The following is a 6000-nucleotide window of genomic DNA, read 5'->3' on the forward strand; positions in this document are numbered from 1 at the left end:
TTTGAGTCAGAAACCAGAAGTCCCAGGGGCTCTGCGGCTGTTCGCTGACCTAGCCCATGTAGCAAGCCTATTTCATGTTATGGATTTTCAGGGAACACTGCAAATTTCCCAGCCTGTTTGTCCCTGGACCTCAGACACGTTGTCTGCCTTGAAGCCTGAGACCATGAAACCTGGGCATAAATGGGCTTTTAAAAACCATTTAACTCTTGCCATTCCCCATGAACATTGTTCTAATGCAATATCTACTTTACCTATGCGCTTGTTTCTAAAAACAAACCTCTAAATATCCTTTACTAACCGTCACAAACCAGTCAGAGACAGGTGACTGGGTAAGATGGACCTGGGAGTGAAGGTCCTTTCTCTTTGCCACTTTCTATTTCATTTTCTTTCATCCTGATCCCTTGTTACTTATCAGCCACTAGGAGTGGAATGGGTGAAGAAGAAAAAGACATGGAGGTAAGTCAGGTTGTTGGCATATTGGTGGCTTTGTAGCCCCAAGTACTTCCCTTTGTGACTTCCAGCACGATAATGAATGATGATGGTGGAGCAACTTCTGCAGGACTCAGGTCTCTCAGGCGGACCCCAAACAGTTTGCCAAGAAGCAAACCCAGCAAAGGCCCAGTCCTTTTGATCCACAAGATTTCATGGGTGAGTGAACAATAGAAACACCACGTTGCCCTTCTCCCCCAACAGAATTGGGTAGAATGAGGGTTGATGTTGGAAACATCCGCCAACATTTCTGGGCTCACTTCAGTTCTAGAGCTATGATATTTTAATGTTTTGTTACATTCTGTTTATAAACTTAAATAGCATGGTTTTTCTTGAGGAATTCCCTGCATCTCCAATGCGATTTTAAAACATTAAGAGTATTTCTTCAACTTTATTTCCTTAACACACCATAGAAGCTGGAAAACCTGCCCCTTAGGTAAACAGCGTCCAGCTACGTGAGTAAATCTGATGGTCGTGCTTAGATAGTAGATTCAGTATGGGGAGCCCATCTCCCAGACAGATGAGCTGTGGAGCATACTGCTTTGGGCAGATCTCCTCTAGGCTGGTTGCAGAAACCCAGAGGCCTCCCGTTTGGGACCCAGGTGGCTTTCTTTGCTCTTGCAGCCTTGTCATGTGTCCAGAGAAAGCTTCTGGGTGGGGCTCTCCACATCTGACAGCTGCTTTGGCCCTCAGTTTTGCTTTGTCCAAAATGACACTGGAATTTCTCCTAACTGGAAACCTGTAGGATACAGTCATGGGCGAGCAGTGTTTGTTGCACAAATGCTAGGAGGGAACCCAATGCTTTTTACAGGGCAGCCGGTTTTTGTCCTGATGACCCAGCTTCAACATCCTTTAAAAAACAAGCCAAGTTCTTCGAACCACTGTATCCAGAAAAACTTGTAAAAACGCGCAAGAATGACCCTGGTTTTCAGTGTGCTTTTGGGGGCTCTGGCTTGTCATTTAGAATGTCATGCATTCTTCAATTGATTCCCTACCCTGAATGCATCGCATGCCTGGAGCCTGCATTGACCTGGGTCCAGCATCAGATCTGGAAACACTATCTGGGCTGCTGAATATGTTCCTCATGCTCTCGCAGATGCCGTTCTCTAAATGACACTTCCTGTTATAAACTTTGCATTTCAAGAGAGTTTAATTGGGTGGTAAAAATTCCCTAATTTACTTCTAAAAGAATTGGCTGGCATTGCTCCTGCATTGTACATGTTTGAAAAGAAATGCAAACATTCATTGTCCTGGAATTTTTAATTCAAACTGGTGTAAAATTCCAGCAGGAATCCCCACCTCCCCGAGAGAAATGAAGTTATTACGAGACAGTGAGTTGTAAAATAAGTTTTTTACAGTCTTTTTTTTTCTTACTTAAAAAAAACAAAACAATGCAACAACCACTGAAGATTTTAAAAATATGAACTGCAAAGTGTCTTCAAAAATCACAAGTTAAATAAATCCAAGGGCCTAAAGATTAAATTGAGTTATACTCGTGGATGTTTACTACTTAAAAAGCTTCATAAAATTTTAGCATGTAGAACAGGCAGATTGATAGGAAATCTGAGATGTTCTGGATCAATTCAAGTCTCTGGGCAGAGATGCAACGAAACTGGTGGAACTAAAGTCATAGGATTTTTTTATTCTGGTCTCCGTTGTTGTTTAAGCATCTTTATTCTGATGAAGGTTGTTCTCCCAGTGTCTGCCAGGACTACGTTACTGGGAAGAGTCCCAAGGGAGAATAGACAAGGATCTTTTCTGGTGTGCCCTCAGCTGCTAGGCCGAGCGGTGGAGATGCTGCAGTGCTGAGTCTGGTCGTGGTGGCCTGTTGCTCGCTCCCTTTCCCATGCCGCACCCCAGATGCTCTTGCATGTGTAGGCAGAGATGGGAGGGTAGAGAGGCTCTGCTGGCAGAGGAGCAACAGCAGGGTGGAAGAGTTTCAGCCAGCACGGGCCTGAGCTCAGATCCTGGCAGGCTTTCCTTGACTAAGACTGCGGTGTTGCCTTTTCCCCGGGGCTTGTGAGGATTTCCAGGCTCACCATGGCATGAGCTCCAGGGCATGAGGAGCCGAAGCAGCTGCTGGCATCTACCGGGAAGCTTTGGCCCCCTTTCTGGGCTGGCGCTACGTGGGCTTGGGGTAAGGCCAGATCCCCTGCTTGGGACCTGCAGGAATGAGACAAGGGAGGCAGTGGGTCAAGTGGGGGATACTCCAGCTGGGAACAAGGGAGGAAGGGCAGGTCTGTGCCATCAGCTCCGGGACATGGGAGACGATCTGGCTGGGGCAGGGCTCGGTGAAAGTTTAACACCTCGGCAGCACAGGGTCCTGCAGGGGCATGGCTAAAGCAGTGGGGCAGGGTGGGTTCCTTGTACCCCTGCTGTTTGCTGTCCTGGCTACAAATTTCTGCTGTGCTCTTTCTCCTCGGCCAGGTACCCTGAGAAGAAGCTGCTGCATCAGTTCACAACTGTGGCCAAGCCTGGGCCCTTCCCACTGCTCTCTGCTACGGAGCCAGCCAGCCAAGGGGTGATCCTTGCCACCCAGACCAGATGAGGATGCTTTTCCACGCAGAGTCTGTCACCCCTGCAGCTGCCCGCAGCTGGGGGTTTGGGTGGCCAGGTCCAGTGGCCTATTTGAGCCTGTTTCCTTTAAGTGCTTGATCCTAAATCCACTGCTGATTCCTGTCGAGAGCAATGGACTGTCATTCTGGCCTGTACTTCATCCCTACCTACGTGGCCCTAGTGCAGTGCAAGCCAAGACGGAGGGCGTGATTCCTCGGTGAACAAGGAGCAGGCGGTGGCATCCCCTGGGCCTGAAGCACCAAGGAGGCTGCAATTGGATCTGCATCCCGTTCAGGTGAAAAAAGAGATTAGGATGACAGAAAGCGATCCAAAAAAGAGTCAACAGAGGATTCACGATCCTGAAAACCTGCCTGACAGCAAGAGACCAAAGACGCTTGTTAATCCTGGAGAAGGCTGAGAGAGGATTTGATCGGGGTCTACCTGGGGGAGGGATTGCTCAGAGCAGGTGGCTCATTCAGCTGGCAGGAGACAGCAGAACAAGAGCCGGTCTGAAAGCCAGGCACATTTACAGAAGAGGTGTGCATTTTTAAGTGAGGTTAATTAGCCAGTGTAGTAACTTACCCAGGGGTGTGATGGGTTCTTCATGTCACATCTATAAAGCCAGCTTGGTTATCACCGACTTCAATGGGTGCCGTGTCAGGCTGCTCACAGCTTGCTGAGCTGCAGCAAGCCAGAAAGCTCAGTGCTGCGCTCTCCCCTATTTCAGTCTCCAGAGTTTTTAGGATGGTGTTTTATCTTTCGAATCAAGATGCCTGTTCGTTATGGGCTGCGCACGCTAATTAGCGTTGCTCACACAAAGTGGGAAGCCCTTAGACTTTCTGGGAAGTTAATAGCGCCAGGATTTGAAAGGTAACATCAGCGTCTGCAGAATTTACCCAAACTAATTTATGTTCTGTTTGCAACCAAAGGAAAAACGCTTAGATCTTTGACATAAAACAGTAAAAGCGCAGATTTATTACAGTAACGAAGAGAACAGGGCTCTCAAGTTGCTTTGTTTACCATAAAAAAGTCCGATTAATCAGAAGTGTACATGTGTCTCCCATATTTTTTTGCTTTAGTTTCCCTCTTGCGCTGCTTGTTGACAGGAATTGTAGTATACTGAAAGGCAGAGGAGCCATAGCAGAAATGCTCTAGGCGATATGGTGCAGGGATTATATCTTGCATCCAAGGACTGTTTCTCTCCTTGAGCAGCCAGTAATGGAAAAGAAACATATGCAGTCAAAACTCTCAGTGAAATCGTAACTTTGCCCCGGGAAAAAAACCTATGGTAAAATGAGAGAAAATGACTGTAGTGTAACCCAGCTGGTAGTTCACCAGTCTGGTGGTTCAGAAACATTTGTGTCACCAAGGCTCAAAAAGCCACCTTCCTAAAAGGAGAGTGTTGTCCTGCGTTGGCTCTGATCACAACTGCGGAGAGAAAAATACAATTAGAGGGAATTCTCCTTTTAGCCCACGGTTTTATTTGGGGTTTTATTTTTTTCCCCCCACTGGAGAAGATGTGCAACCAGGAGAAGACAATCCACACCCCGTGCAGGTGAAATGAAGAGCCTGGTGCTTTTGGGTTGAAATGGGAGAAGGACAAAGGTACGTAATAACGCTCAGCACCCAAGGGAAAGGCCTATGTCGTGTGTAACAACAGCCAGAGATGGGCTCTGGATGGGAGAGGAGGCTCTACCCAGCTGTGCTGGGACCGACCCAGTTGTTGAGTCTCTGTGAGCTTTGGTGGGTCCAAGCCCCCAAAGGGAACCCTCTCACTGGGAGAAAGGCAGGTTTGGTGTAGAGGGGCTAATTAGCCTCAGCTGAGGGTGATTAGTTTGTGCAATTACTGCACCTGGTGACTCCCCCTGTGTTGCAGGAGGTACCGGGTGTGCTGGTGGGGCTTGTCCAAACTTTTCAAGCACTGGGCTAGCTGCAGGCATTGCTGGTAAGGCCTCTGCACCTTCCAGGGCTGTGGTGCTGGCCAGGAGGGAAGTTGCAGGATCTGTCTGTGAGTACCAGAAAGCTGCAGCCCCTAAGCTGGGACAAAGGGAGGGGGTTTTAGTGTGGGGGCAGGACCAAATCCTCCCTTGGATGCTGCCCTGCTTCCTCTTTTCACACACACATCCATGTGTTATATGTCCTTTCCTCTGCTGCATGTGCATGCCAGACCGGGACTGGAGATGCACTCTGGTCCAAAGAGACTGCGGTGGTATTTGTACCATGAGGGAGAAGGAGAGAGCATGCCCGGGACCCAGGCAGGGCTGCATCTGCTATCAATTGCTTGCGCTTGGCCTGCCCTACTGGACCGAGGTTCATGGTGCCACAGCAAAGTGGAAGTGACTGGCATGGTGCATATGGTGTTTACCCCCTCCCTGCCATTCCTGGGAGGAGAAACAGCCTTTGCTGTGTGCACTTTGGACTGGCTGTACTTTGCAACCTGGCTGCTGTCCCTGGGGGGATGGACCATTGCAGGGGTGCCCAAAGTTTTACCCCTGCAGGGCTATTTCAAAGGGGTGGTAGGCTGCCTTTGGCCTGTGGTCTATTAGGTCCTGGTTGGAGGAGAGAGGAGGGACCTTCCACATCCCCGGCTTGCAGATCCAAACAAACTTAATGCCTGTTGGGCAGGGGCAGTCTCGTGTCCTGCAGCAGTGGGGAGCAGAGCAGCCTAGGACACCCATTTATGTCACTAATGGGTGACACAACTGAACTGTTTTTCATCAATTAAGAAAAAGACCCTTGAGCTGCTTGGAAGCTGGAGTGAAACCTGGGAGAGTCCTTCTATGTTTCGGAGATGCTGGATGTGCCGTAGAGCCTGTTGCTACCTGTTAGACTCCTTTGATTTCATAGACATCAGGGCTGGAAGGGACCTCGGGAGATCATCGAGTCCAGCCCCCTGCCCCAGGGGCAGGAAGTCAGCTGGGGTGAATAAACGCACACACACATGTATGTGTGTTT

The sequence above is a fragment of the Crocodylus porosus genome, unplaced genomic scaffold, assembly GCF_001723895.1.
Source record: "Crocodylus porosus isolate Cpor-Errol unplaced genomic scaffold, CroPor_comp1, whole genome shotgun sequence".
Lineage (NCBI taxonomy): Eukaryota > Metazoa > Chordata > Crocodylia > Crocodylidae > Crocodylus > Crocodylus porosus.